At 44.3% G+C, this 15,290-nt stretch overlaps 1 protein-coding gene and 1 long non-coding RNA gene across 2 annotated transcripts in view; both read left to right on the top strand.

The window, feature by feature from the left end:
* LOC141051007 (uncharacterized) overlaps nt 1-15,290 on the top strand; it is an 850,460-nt gene that overhangs the window by 804,068 nt on the left and 31,102 nt on the right. The gene's annotated exons all lie outside the window — the stretch shown is intronic.
* Nucleotides 3,718-14,062, top strand: LOC141051140 (uncharacterized). The gene is made up of 3 exons (XR_012220576.1): nt 3,718-3,817; nt 13,422-13,485; nt 13,803-14,062. It is a non-coding gene; the product is annotated as an uncharacterized lncRNA (long non-coding RNA).

Genomic DNA, 15,290 nt, shown 5'->3' with positions numbered 1-15,290 from the left:
AAGGACCTGCGTTTTACTTGCGGATTTAGCGCAGATTTACTGCGGATTTTCTGCAGATTTTCTGCAGATTTTCTGCAGATTTCCCCTGCGTTTTTACACCTGCAGATTCCTATAATGGAGCAGGTGTAAAAATGCTGCGGATCTGCACAAAAGTGACATGCAGCAGAAAATCTGAGTGGAAAAATCTGCAGCATGTGCACAGTGTTTTTTGTTTTACATTGGCTAAAATGGTTCTGTACTTCACTTGCAGATCTGATGCGGCTCTGCAGGGCCAAATGCGCTGCAGATCCGCAGCAGGACCGCAACGTGTGCACATACCCTGAGGGGTGCAGTTTTTAGAATGGTGTCACTTTTGGGTATTTTCTGTCATATTGACCCCCCAAACTCACTTCAAATGTGATGTGGTCCCTAAAAAAAATGGTTTTGAAAATTTTGTTGCAAAAATGAGAAATCGCTGGTCAACTTTTAACCCTTATAACTTCCTAACAAAAATAAATTGTTTCCAAAATTGGGCTGATGAAAAGTTGACATATGGGAAATGTTATTTAGTAACTATTTTTTGTGACATATCTCTCTGAATTAAGGTCATAAAAATTGAAATTTTGAAAATTGCAAAATGTTCTACATTTTCGCCAAATTTAAATTTTTTTCACAAATAAACGCAGGTCATATTGAAATTGTACCGCTATCATAAAGTACAATATGTCACGAGAAAACATTCTCAGAATCAGTGGGATCCCTTGAAGTGTTCCAGAGTTATAACCTCATAAAGTGACAGTGGTCAGAATTGTAAAAATTGGCTTGGTCAGGAAGGTGAAAACAGGCTTCGGGGAGAAGGAGTTAAAGGGAACCTGTCACCTCGTTTTGCCGCTATAAGATGCAGCCACCTCCTTTAAGGGCTTATCTACAGTATTCAATAATGGTGTAGATAAGCCCCCGGTCCGACTTGAAAGAGAAGAAAAACAAGTTTTATTATACTCACCCGGGGGCGGTCTGGTCCAATGGGCGTCACAGGTCCGGGTCCTTCATCTTCTATCTTCATACAATGTCATTATCCTCCTTGCTTCGTGTCTCGGCTCCTGCGCAGGTGTAATGATCTGTCCTGTTGAGGGCAGAGCTAAGTACTGCAGTGTGCAGGCGCTGGACCTCTCTGACACGTATCGGACCAGACGCCCCCTGGGTGAGTATAATAAAACGCATTTTTCTTATCTTTCAGGTTGGAACGGGGCTTATCTACAGCATTATTGAATGCTGTAGATAAGCCCTGAAAGGCAGTGGCTGCATCTTATAGTGGCCAAAACAGGTGACAGATTCCCTTTAAATCAGAAATCAAATAAGTGAAAATTGAAGTCCTGTACTCGGACAAATTATAAAAAAAAACAATAAAAAAAGCATATAAAGTTTGAAAACAAAGCTCTAAAACACCTTCCATATACTAATATTTAAGAAAAATAGAAAAATGTTGAGCCAATAATAGTAGACATAAAAAGAACACAGACTTTTTGCATTTTTTATCTTTTTCACACAAAGTCCTAAATGTCCTGAAAAATATTTAGTTACTAAAAACACTGTTTTTATGTACAAATTAAAAAACACCTACTGGGAATCAACACCTCCAGAACAAACTGATGTGTAAAAGCCTGCACTCTGCACTCATTGTACACACGGCTCTGCTCCGTACACCTCGCACACATGTGGCTCCGCTCCGTACACCTCGCACACATGTGGCTCCGCTCCGTACACCTCGTACACACACGTGGCTCCGCTCCGTACACCTCGTACACATGCGGCTTCGCTCTGTACACCTCGCACACACACGGCTCCGCTCCGTACACCTCGCACACATGTGGCTCCGCTCCGTACACCTCGCACACATGTGGCTCCGCTCCGTACACCTCGCACACATGTGGCTCCGCTCCGTACACCTCGTACACACACGTGGCTCCACTCCGTACACCTCGTACACATGCGGCTCCGCTCTGTACACCTCGCACACACACGGCTCCGCTCCGTACACCTCGCACACATGTGGCTCCGCTCTGTACACCTTGCACACACGTGGCTCCGCTCCGTACACCTCGTACACATGCGGCTTCGCTCTGTACACCTCGCGCACACACACGGCTCCGCTCCGTACACCTCGCACACATGTGGCTCCGCTCTGTAGACCTCGCCCACACGTGGCTCCGCTCAGTACACCTCGTACACATGCGGCTCCGCTCCGTACACCTCGTACACACGTGGCTCCGCTCTGTACACCTCGCACACACGTGGCTCCGCTCTGTACACCTCGTACACATGCGGCTTCGCTCTGTACACCTCGTACACATGCGGCTCCGCTCCGTACACCTCGCACACACGTGGCTCCGCTCCATACACCTCGTACACATGCGGCTTCGCTCTGTACACCTCGCACACAAGCGGCTCCGCTCCGTACATCTCGTACACATGCGGCTCCGCTCCGTACACCTCGCACACATGCGGCTCCGCTCTGTACACCTCGCACACACGTGGCTCCGCTCCGTACACCTCGTACACATGCGGCTTCGCTCTGTACACCTCGTACACATGCGGCTCCGCTCCGTACACCTCGCACACACGTGGCTCCGCTCCATACACCTCGCACAACGTGGCTCCGCTCCGTACACCTCGCACACATGCGGCTCCGCTCTGTACACCTCGCACACATGTGGCTCCGCTCCGTACACCTCGTACACATGCGGCTCCGCTCCGTACACATCGTACACACACGGCTCTGCTCCATACACCGCGTACACACACGGCTCCGCTCCGTACACCTCGTACACACGGCTCCGCTCCGTACACCTCGTACACACACGTCTCCGCTCCGTACACCTCGTACACACGCGGCTCCTCTCCGTACACCTCGTACACACGCTGCTCCGCTCCGTACACCTCGTACACACACGGTTCTGCTCCGTACACCTCGTACACACGCGGCTCTGCTCCGTACACCTCGTACACACGCGGCTCCGCTCCGTACAGCTCGTACACACGCGGCTCCGCTCCGTACACCTCGTACACACGCGGCTCTGCTCCGTACACCTCGTACACACGCGGCTCCGCTCCGTACAGCTCGTACACACGCGGCTCCGCTGCGTACACCTCGTACACACACGGTTCTGCTCCGTACAGCTCGTACACACGCGGCTCCGCTCCGTACACCTCGTACACACGCGTCTCCTCTCCGTACACACATGGCTCTGCTCCGTACACCTCGTACACACGCGGCTCCGCTCCGTACACCTCGTACACACGCGGCTCTGCTCCGTACACCTCGTACACACGCGGCTCCTCTCCGTACACACATGGCTCTGCTCCGTACACCTCGTACAGACACGACTCCGCTCCGTACACCTCATACACACACATGGCTCCGCTCCGTACACCTTGTACACACAAGGCTCCGCTCCGTACACCTTTGTACACACGCGGCTCCGTTCCATACACGTCGTACACGTCGTACACACACGGTTCTGCTCCGTACACCTCGTACACACGCGGCTCTGCTACATCCACCCTGTAAACCCCTCCTGACCCCACACAGAAACTTCCCCTCATCCAGCACCATGACAACCAGCACAGCACAGTCCTGCATACACTGAGGCCCCTGATCATGTGACCCCTGGCTCCTCCCCTCCTGTGACCTCATCCCAGGTCCTGTGCGCACAGAGCAGCCATATATGTGGAGTGCGGCTCTGCAGGTGGAGGTAGGTGCTGGAGATTCCCCATTACTGGGCTGCACAGGGGGCAGTAACCCCTCCATTCCCGGAGATGGCGCCCCCTGCAGGTGGAGGTAGGTGCTGGAGAGTCCCCATTACAGGCTGGCGTCACACTAGAGAGAAATACAGATGAGTGCTATGTGAGAAAAAAAAATCGCATAGCACTCGTCCCAATGTTAATCTATGGGGCAGCTCCCATCATCTGTTTTTTTCTCGCCTGTATTATACGTGCGGGTGAAATTGCAGCATGCTTCGATTTGCACCGTATTACGGCCGAGACTTGCCAATGCAAGTCTATTGGGGGGGAGAAAAAAACGGATTACACACGGACCACATGTGTGACTTGCGAGAAATAGGCACCCGTGTCCTTTAGAAAAGCCGGGAATTCAGTGCGCTATACTGTAAAATCACACTGACAGGTTAAAATAGGATAGATAGAATACATGTATACACTTAGTATAGGTATGTACAGTATATGTCAGTGAGACACATAATGTGTGTGTGTGTATATATATATATATATATATATATATATATATATATATATATATTTCATAGAGATCTAGATAGCAGAATAGGTTAAAATTCAATTGTCGACATCTGTAAAACCATTACAGAACCCGACAAGCTATGAGACATGGCTTACATACAGTGAACCATTGCATATCCGTTATTTTGTTTTTATATGTCCCTCACTAATAATGTTAGTAGTGTTTGGGTGTAACATTTTGGAGCTGTAGGTGTTAAATGAAAGGATTAGTTCATGGAAAAAACTGGCGTGGGCCCCGCCCAATTTTTTCAAAAATGGATATGCATTGGTTTACTGTATGTAAACCATGTCTCATATCTATCTATCTATATATATATATATATATATATATATATATATATAGTATATGTGTCTCACTGACATATATATATATATATATATATATATATATATATATAGAGAGAGAGAGAGAGAGACTGCATATATGTTTTCACGAATATTTGAGGCTATGGATCCATTGTATGTCCATTTTGCAAGCCGGCGAGAAAATCTCACCCTACGGATGCCACACAGATGTCACACAGATATTGCATCCTCGCATTGCACACAGATGACATACGGATCACTGTTCATGAAACATTTGTGCGATTCTCGTCCGTGAAAAACGGACCAATTTTTTTATACGTCTAGTGTGACTCCAGCGTACTAAGAAGTATAACACTTTCTTTCCTCTCCTCTGATAGATACATATGACCCAAATATTAAGAATCGGAAGTCAGCACACGTGTATTGCTCCCATAGCACAGCAACTCTCTCTGACACACAGTATAGTGTCCCCACAGTGCTGCCATCCCCCCACAGTATAATGTCCCCACAGTGCCTCTATCCCCCCACACAGTATAATGTCCCCACAGTGCCGCCATCCCCCCCTACACACAGTATAATGTCCCCATAGTGCCGCCATCCCCCCACACACAGTATAATGTCCCCACAGTGCTGCCATCCACCACACAGTATAATGTCCCCACAGTGCTGCCATCCACCACACAGTATAATGTCCCCACAGTGCCGCCATCCCCCACACACAGTATAATGTCCCAACAGTGCCACCATCCCCCATACACAGTATAATGTTCCCACAGTGCCGCCATCCCCCCACACAGTATAATGTCCCCAAATTGCACCATCCCACCACACACAGTATAATGTCCCCAGAGTGCCGCCATCCCCCACACACAGTATAATGTCCCCACAGTGTCGCCATCCCCCCACACACAGTATAATGTCCCCACAGTGCCGTCATCCCCCATACACAGTATAATGTCCCCACAGTGCCGCTATCCCCCCCACACACAGTATAATGTCCCCACAGTGCCACCATCCCCCCACACAGTATAATGTCCCCACAGTGCCGTCATCCCCCCCACACAGTATAATGTCCCCACAGTGCCGCCATCCCCCCACACACAGTATAATGTCCCCACAGTGCCGTCATCCCCCCCACACAGTATAATGTCCCCACAGTGCCGTCATCCCCCCCACACAGTATAATGTCCCCACAGTGCCGTCATCCCCCCCACACAGTATAATGTCCCTCCAGTGCCATCATCCCCCCCACACATTATAATGTCCCCACAGTGCCGCCATCCCCCCCACACAGTATAATGTCCCCACAGTGCCACCACCCCCCCACACACAGTATAATGTCCCCACAGTGCCACCACCCCCCCACACACAGTATAATGTCCCCACAGTGCCGCCATCCCTCCCACACACAGTGTAATGTCCCCACAGTGCCACCATCCCCCCCCACACACAGTATGTCTCCACAGTGCCGCCATCCCCCACCTCACATTTATTGTTTTTTTGCACTTTATTTTTTCAGGGTGCATTTGGGCCCAGATGGATCTGTAAACTGTGGTGTCTGGTGACACAGGATGCATTTTAGTTAGCACTGGGTGGCGCGCCTAATCTAAGAGTATGGGAGTCGTTAATAGGCTGTAAGCCAGATGCTCTGCTTCTTCTGTGTGTGAACAATGCCGCTTACAGATTGTATCTTTTTTTGCACTGGTGTACCAAACGGCCAATCCCTGACTGTAGGCTGGCTGTCTCATCGCTATTACTGCACCTGTGTAGCCGCCATCTTTATTTGGGTCCACTGCACCCTGCATTTGTTTTGAGACCTAGGCAGGTAAGCATCTCTGCATTTTTCTTGGTGCTTTTTATAGATATTTGGAGGATTTTCAAGTCCTCTTTTTGTGGTTTTTTTTTTTTTTTTGGTTTTTTTTTCCCCACATATAGTTGTCTTCTTCAAAATATATCTGTGAGGTCGTCTGGTGAAAGGGTGCACTGTCCACTCGCACCTATTCCTGAATTGCTGTTTTTTGTTCATTCTGCCTCCTAAAAATCGGAATGGAAAGCAATCAAAAAATTTTACGTGTCTGGAACTGGTACCAATAAAAACGTCAACTCATCCTGCAAAAAAGAAGCCCTCACATGACTGTGGGCCAAAATATTGAAACATTATAGCTCTCAAAATATGGGGATGCAAAAAACTATTTCTTTTGAAATAAAAATCGTCTTTTAGTGTGTGACAGCAGCCAAACTTAGGAACCCGATATAAATCTGGTATCGCTGTAATCGCACCGACTCGAAGAGTAGTCGCCTAATCACTTATACTGCACGAAGAACGGCGTAAAAAATAAATAAAACCAATTCTTCACATGCTGTTGATTTTTTAATTCTGCCTCCCAAAGATCGCAGTAAGGCTTTAGTGCACATTTATCCTGCGCTCTGTGCTGAACGTTTACACAGGGGTTTCCTTGTAAATCTCTAACATACGTGATTTAGACAGAACCCTGTATGGAAGATTCCCTGCTGTTAATGAGGCAGATGGAGGTACTGTGGAGGCCATCTGACCTGTGAGCCAACGGTTTCCATCTTTTTAGGATTGCATAAAAGTGCTGTCGGCCACAGTTTTGTGCACTTCTTAAAAAAGGACACCGCTGAACAGAGGCCAGACGAAGTCCAGAGTAACTCTGCTGCCTCATTATAGTGAATGGATCCCTTGGGGGTTTCATCTGAATCACGTCACTCAGAGATTTAGATGGAACCACAAAGTAAGTGCTCATTGTAGAGCGCCGGGTAAATGTGATCTCAAACATTATGTAAAATGTTCTCGATAAAAGCTTTAACTCACAAAAAAAAGCAATCATCTGTTAATGGAAATATAGGAGGCTTCCACATTACTGGTAGCACAAAGGCTCTGGAAAAGCAAAATGGGGGGCATGGCCTGCCAGCCTAGGGAGATGGCTGCTTGATCCAGGAGCTCCACAGCATAGGACCATAAACCGGCTCTACACGGCTTCATATCGACATGTTTACCTACCCAGACCTGTGTTAGTACCTCGTGCCTGTCATGCCCAAGGGGAAACCCCACAAACCGGCTGTGCCAGCTAAACTTACTGACTTTTATCCGAGGGACAAACTAGCTTCTCCCTCCAGTAAAATGGCTCCTCTGCAGCTGCCTCCCACGCATCTCGCTCCTCACCCAGGTTGTGAATCTGCACAGAAGGGAAGCTCTTCTGACATCCCCCTCACAGAACAAATAATGCAGACATTGCTATCTTCACTAAGGACATCCTTACAAGAAGACTTGAGGGACATGGTAAAACACATTAAAGGAGACATTCAGGAACTAGGGGAGCGGACCTCACACATAGAAGCTAAAATGGCACAGTTTGCAGAATCACACAATGCACTCATAGATGCTAATGCAGCACTAGCGGAAGAGGTCTTGCGCCTGAGTAACAAAGTCTGTGATCAGGAGGACAGAGCAAGGAGTAATAATGTTAAAATCGGTATTCCTGAAGCCATTGCTGACAAAGATCTGCATGATTGCTTTCAAAAGTTGCTAAAGTCTTGGTCTTTAATTGTATTGAATTTATTGTCTGTACATGTCCCCGCTTAATTGTAAAGTGCTGCAGAATATGTTGGCGCTATATATAAATAAAAAATTATTATTATAAAGTGGTCGCTGCCTGACTGGATTACTAGGGATCTTATTGTGGACAGGATCGACAGGGTCCCAAAGCCTAAAAATATAGACCCAGCTCTCCCACCGTGGTACATTGGCAAGGATTCATTTTTTTCCGGCTAAAGATGCACTCATGCAGAAATTCAAGCAGGATCATCCACCTCCAGACCCTTTCCACAACCTGAAAATCTTCCCTGATTTGTCTGCCGCTACTTTCGCCAAAAGGAATTTGCGGGGCCGTTTAGGATCCTCCATGAAAACAATATTCTGTACTAGTGGGGATTTCCGGTTAAAATGGTGGTCACCCACGATGGGAGACTGCACATATGCCACTCTCCTTTGCAGCTGGTGGTCACCCACGATGGGAGACTGCACATATGCCACTCTCCTTTGCAACTGGAGAAACTAATGAAAGAATGGAACCTAATCGTTCCTCAAGCCATTTCAATGGTGAGGTCTGATCTGGGGTCATTCAAGCTTCCTCCTGACTGGTATAAAGGTTGAACTTAAGCATATATATGTCCTGTGCTGTATTTTCCAATTCTGGGTTAACGTAGTATAACCCCCCCAGCATGCTCATGGACCTAGGGCATGTCGACCAACCATGGCTTATGTGGTCCTGGTTGAACTTGTTGTGTTTTTGTGTTCCCTTTCCTTTCCTTTCCATCCTTGTTCCCTTCCTATTGGACAATGTGAGAGTGCAACAGAAGTTAAGCTGATGTTGGATTTCTTATGAGTATTAAATTTCCCTTGTTGAATGTAAAGTGATTGAATTCGCCCATGAAGAGAACTTCATTGTGGAAAGAGATTTTGACCTCCAATTGTGACCTCGCCTGCATTCAAGAGACTCACTTGCTGGAGTCAGACAACTGGCGAGTGAAGCACCCGCAATTCTCTCAATTACAGTACTATTTGAAAATGATCTTAAAAAGAAAGGTTGAGTTTGTATATGTGTAAAGAACACTGTTACTTTTAAGGTCCTTAACCTTCATAAAGACCCTGGCGGTCGTTTTTACATTGTGGTATGCTCCTTAAACGGCTTGCCTTACACGATAACCAATGTATACTGCCAAATTTTGGTCAAACATCTTTCATTCGTGGTGTTTTGTTAAAAGTCAAAGAGATAGCTCAGGGCTTTGAAATTATCTGCAGGGACTTTAATGTTCCGGCTTCTTCGGAGATGGATACCTCCTCTAAAAAGCCAGCCCGCAGGATGGACTTGGGTTCGTTAATCTCTGAATTGCATCTCCACGACATATGGAGATATCTTCATGCTTCAGAGAGAGAGATTTTACTTTCTTTTCTCCTAGGCACAAATGGTATAGCAGAATTGACATGCTTTTAGTAAATAGTCGCTCTGTCGCTAACTGTATATTTGCATCTATAGGACCAATTACTTGGTCCGATCATGCCTCAATTTTCCTCAAGGTTTCTGATTAGTACTCTCTGAATTGCTCCCCATTCTGGAGACTGAACCTCCGGCTATTACTAAATCATGGGACGATCTCTGAGATTACTAAAACTCTAACAGATTACTTCTGGGACATTGACAATGGTGAAGTAAATGAGGAGACACTATGGTCTACGCACAAATCTGTGATTCGGGGTCAACTCATAAAAATAGCTTCCTATCAGAAAAAAATGAGATATAAAGAGCGGTCTGATCTTATCGCTCAAATTCAAAAACTAGAGGAGGCAAATAAAAAGTCCCCCACAGTCAAAATTTAAAACGAGATCTGTGATCTTAGATTTAGACTCCATTCCCATTTAATCGGTCAATATGAACATGACCTTAAAAATTGAAACTATCCTTCTATGCGATGAGGGACAGAGCTAGCAGACTTTTAGCTAGACGAGTGAAAAGCAAAATGACTCCTCACCCTCCAAAATAAATTCAGCAAATCTCTGCTCCCAAATCCAAATGCCCCCTCCCTTCTGAGCCCCACAGTGTACATATACCACATATAGGACCCACATGTTTGGCATTTCTGTAGTGATGAGAGTCCTCTTAACTTACAGGTGCATGTCTCCAGAGGCACGGGCTGGGCATAATATACTGATGACTGCAACGTACTGGTCACTACAATGGCAGTTTGCAGTTTTCACTCGGCAACATTCATTGATGCTTGTTTCTGGAAAATACCCATGGAGTAAAAATCATCACAACACCATTAGATAAATTCACAAAGGGGTATAATTTCCAAAATGGGGTCACTTGAGGGGGGATTCTGATTTTCTAGCAATTAGGGGCTCTGTATATGGAGTCCGCAAACTATTCTAGGAAAATCTGCGCTCCAGAAGGCAAATAGTGCTCCGTCCCTCCCGAGTCTCTCTGTATGGCTAAATAGTACTTTACAGCCACATATGAGATATTGCTACATTCAGTAGAAATTAAGGGACAATGTAAAATCTGGGGCTAAAACAAAATGTTGGTGTTAATATGATGACTGCACCCCTAGATGAATTCATTGAGAGGTGTAGTTTGTAAAATAGGGTCACTTATGGGGGTTCTGCTATTCTGGCACCTCATGGGCTCGCCCAGTGGGTCATGGCACCTGCAAACCATAACAGTAAAATCTGGTGCTCTGGTATAAAATTCTGTGAGGCAGACGTGTTGTCAATATGATCACTACACCCCTAGATGAATTCATTGGGGAGTGTAGTTTGTAAAATGAGTTCACATATAGGGGATTTCTGTTGTTCTGGCACCTCGGGCTCTGCCAATGTGACATAACACCCTCAAACCATTCCAGCAAATTCTGAACTCTAGTATAGCGCCTCTTCCCTTCTAAGCTTTGCACAGTGCCTCAAAAGTAGTATTCCTTCACATATGGGGTATCGGCGTACTCAAGAGAAATTGCACAACAAATTATATGGTGCAATTTCTCCTTTTACTCTTATGAAAATGCAAAATTTGTGACCAAAATAACATTTTTGTGGGGAAAATTTGATTTTATAATTTTCACGGCTCAACATTATAAACGTCTGTGAAGTACCTGGGGATTCAAGGTGTCCACCACACATCTAAATACATTCTTTGAGTCATCTAGTTTCAAAAATGGGGTGACTCGTGGGGGGCTTCCAGTGTTTAGGCACATTCAGGGGCTCTCCAAATGGGGCATGACATCCGCTAATGATTCCATTAAATTTTACATTCAAAAAGTCAAATGACGCTCCTTCCCTTCTGAGCTCTGCTGTGCGCCAAAACAGTGGTTTTCTCCCTCATATAGGGTATTGACATGGTCAGGAGAAATTACACAACAAATTTTGGGGTCCATTTTTTCCTGTTATCCTTGTAAATTTTTTATTTTAAAAGTTAAATGCTCATTTTTTTTCCACATTACAAAACTTCCTGTGAAGCACTTGAAGGGTAACTCACTTCTTGAATGTGGTTTTGAGCACCATGAGGGGTGTAGTTTTTAGAATGGTGTCACTTTTGGGTATTTTTCTGTTATATAGACCCCTCAAAGTGACTTAAAATTTAATGTGGTCCCTAAAAAATATGATTCTGTTGGAAAAATGAAAAATCGCTGGTCAACTTTTAACCCTTATAACTTCCTAACAAAATACATTTTGGTTACAATATTGTGCTGATTTAAAGTAGACATGTGGGAAATGTTATTTATTAACTGTTTTGTGTGACATACTGTATCTCAGCGATTTAAGGGCATGAAAATTCAAATTTTGAAAATTGCGATATTTTTCAAAATGTTTGTCAAAGTCCTGTTTTTGTTCCACAAAGAACTGCAAGTCATATCAAAGAAATGTTACCACTATCATGAAGTACAATATGTCACTAAAAAAAAGTCTCAGAATCGCTGGGATCTGTTGAAGCGTTCCAGAGTCATAACCACATAAACTGACAGTGGTCAGAATTGTAAAAGTGGCCTGGTCATTAACCTGCAAACCACCTTCACGGTTAAAGGGATTAATAAATATATTAGATACAGGTATACTATTTGTACTTGAATTTTCCAAATTATTTAGCGTTTTAAAGAGTTGTCACCGTCTATATCAATGGAAATGTTTTCATTTAAGGATATGACAGGAGGTTGATCAAATGTTTGACGAATTGCGTTTAGTCTTGCCTTAAATTCTTATGACAGAGGTGCATCAGTAGCATGTAATTTTTCAATCTATTCTATTTTTAAACACTGTTTTTCAGTGATTCCTTTGTATCACCCCCACACACACAAATGATACACCATTTGAAAGGTAAACTTGCCCCCTTCAGCAAGAAAATAGACAAACAAACCACACATCCACGATTTGATCACAAAATACAGTTTAAACATTAATTTTCATAAACCTGCAGTAAAGAAAAATGACCTGCAGGTGACACCACAGTACCTTAAAGCACACTACCAACACATTTGTAAACATGCACTGCTTTTTCACTCATTACTTCGCCCCACACACACATGATACACCATTTGAAAGGTAAACTTGCTCCCTTCAGCAAGAAAACAGCCAAACAAACCACACATTCACGATTTTATAAGGATTGATTTCCTGGTATATATATATTTTATCAAATACAAATTATATCAGTCTACTATAGTTGTTTGGCATAACAATATATTGTATACCTTGAAATTGATGGTTATAAATAAGAACACTTAGGCATATGATTTTATAGCCAAGTGTATATGTACATATATAGATATATAGAAGGAGAGAGAATATTTTTTTTCCTGTGAATTCAATTCTTATGTACTTTTGTTTGCCAAAAATTTATACTGATGGTGGTTAACTGATTTGCGGTGACGTCTCATTTTTGGAGACATCTTGTTTCGTTTTATTGTCTGTCTTTTTAAAAAAAAAAATAAAAAATATATTGAAATAAATCTCATTTTAATGGAACGCTTCTATCTGGAGTTCATTTACTCTGGTTTGTGATATATGAATTGGTTGAAGTGCCATTTATAATTTTCGAAGTTTGTGGACAAATTGGATTAATATATAAATATGAAATATATTTACATTTGACCAGCATGCTTTTGCTTAAATTACCTGTACCCCCAACGACCAATGTGCGAAAATTTCTCACGGACCAAGCTAGTATAGTTAATTCTTTTACTATATTTTCCTGAGGGGTCATTACCATTAGGGAATTTTAAAGGGGTGAAATTTTGCTTTTCTTTGGTTGTAGATGAAGAATTTTCCCTGGATGGTAAATCTTGACTAGTCGATTCTTTGGAACAATGGGAATTTGAGTGAGTCTCTGACTTTTCTGACTTTTCTATTGCTGTAGTTGTATTAACATTAGACTTTTCCTCCACATGACCAACATTACTGAGCTGTGGGAGAGACGTAAAAAAATCCCTTTTCCCCTTAATCTCCATTTTAGGGTATTCCTCAGTATGGTATGCCAAGTAATGTTGATTTTGGTCTCCTAATATTGAGTCATCGTAAGCAGTATCCATAGTCATGTTGAATCGCTTATCAAGTTCATTGTCCCCGTCGTACTGTAAAGACAGCGATATAACTGCTAAATCTTCAGGAGAGAGATTTTCTTTTCGTGACCTTTCAGAGCCACTATCATCATCATCATCAGAGAACTCTGAGCAAGACCCATTCGGAACAGAGTCTGAGCATGCAACAGACACTGCCACTGGCTCCTGGCGTGCAATCGCCTCAACTGGGACCCCGGTCTTCATTTGTAGTGTGACAGTTGCTCAGACTGAAAAAAGCTGGGGAGAGAATATGGCGTAAAATAAGGTTTTAACCATATAAAATAGGGGTATACGCGTTAGATTGTGCTAACATGATTAGACTTCTTTTGCGTGTGTGGTATTTTACAGCTGCTGCAGATCCACGGGTTACAGCGTAACCTAGAAGACTCTCCTCAAGAAGAAATATTTAGTGGAAATCCTCTGTGCTGCTCACTAGCTGAATGTACGTCTAGGTTGTTTGTTTTTGTTTTTTTACCCAGTGTATTCCACTGAAGTGTAAGAAGTACCTGTCGGCGGCTTTGAAAAGTTAGCTGCGCATGTGAGCTTGTGTGCCACCCAGGGCAGGTGTCTTGATGGCTATCAAAATAGCGAGTGGTGTGGATATGTGAGACGACTGTTCCTCTTATTATCTCCTGTGATTGTTTTATGACATGGGATCTTAATGACGTTACATCATCTTCTTCCCATTCAGGTCTTTACAATATTGGATCCTCTCAGTGGAGATCTTCTATATAAGAGATTTTTCCTGATTGACCCGTCAAGGATGGATAGGGACAAGGATAAAATGGCAGAGAGTATATTACACCTCACCCTAGAGATCCTCTTCCGGCTTACTGGAGAGGTGAGAGATTCTGATGACGTCACATTACATCATTCTTATCTATGGGAATAACAGATGGACAGAACTGGAGAGGTGAGGACTCTGGAAATGTCTGTAGTGAGATTTATTAATGTGTCTCTCCATAACCAGGATTACACAGTAGTGAAGAAGACCTCTAGTGAGCGCTGTCAGGACCCTGTGTCTGAAGGATGGGGAAGACCCCTGAGCCCAATCACGGGGCCTCCACCTCACCCCTTGATGTTTGAGGACATCAATGACCAGAAGATCCTAGAACTCACCTACAAGATGATTGAGCTGGTGACTGGAGAGGTGACACTGCTGGGAATGCTGGGACATTATACAGTAACACTATGAAGGGATCGGGGATGAAGGTATCATTGTGTATGTCAGGTTCCTATAAGGTGTCATGATGTCACCGTCTATTTCTCCATGGAGGAGTGGGAGTATTTAGAAGGACACAGAGACCTGTACAAGGACGTCATGATAGAGGTTCCCCAGCCCCTCACATCACCAGGTAATAGACAGGACTAAATACACACGGTCTATAAATATCTGTATGTAAAGAATGAATTCAGTCCTTGTATGTGTTTTCTCCAGTTCTATCCAGTAAGAGGACAACAGCAGAGAGATGTCCCTGTCTTCCACAAGACTGTAAAGAAGAAGATCCCAATGTTCCTCAGGATCATCAGGTAGATGGAGAGAAGGTGTGATGAGATCTCCTCTC

The sequence above is a fragment of the Dendrobates tinctorius genome, unplaced genomic scaffold (assembly GCF_039654945.1).
Source record: "Dendrobates tinctorius isolate UK_male_01 unplaced genomic scaffold, ASM3965494v1 ptg000155l, whole genome shotgun sequence".
Classification (NCBI taxonomy): domain Eukaryota; kingdom Metazoa; phylum Chordata; class Amphibia; order Anura; family Dendrobatidae; genus Dendrobates; species Dendrobates tinctorius.
The sequence above is the reverse complement of the archived record's forward strand: the minus strand, read 5'-3'. Positions and strand labels throughout refer to the sequence as shown.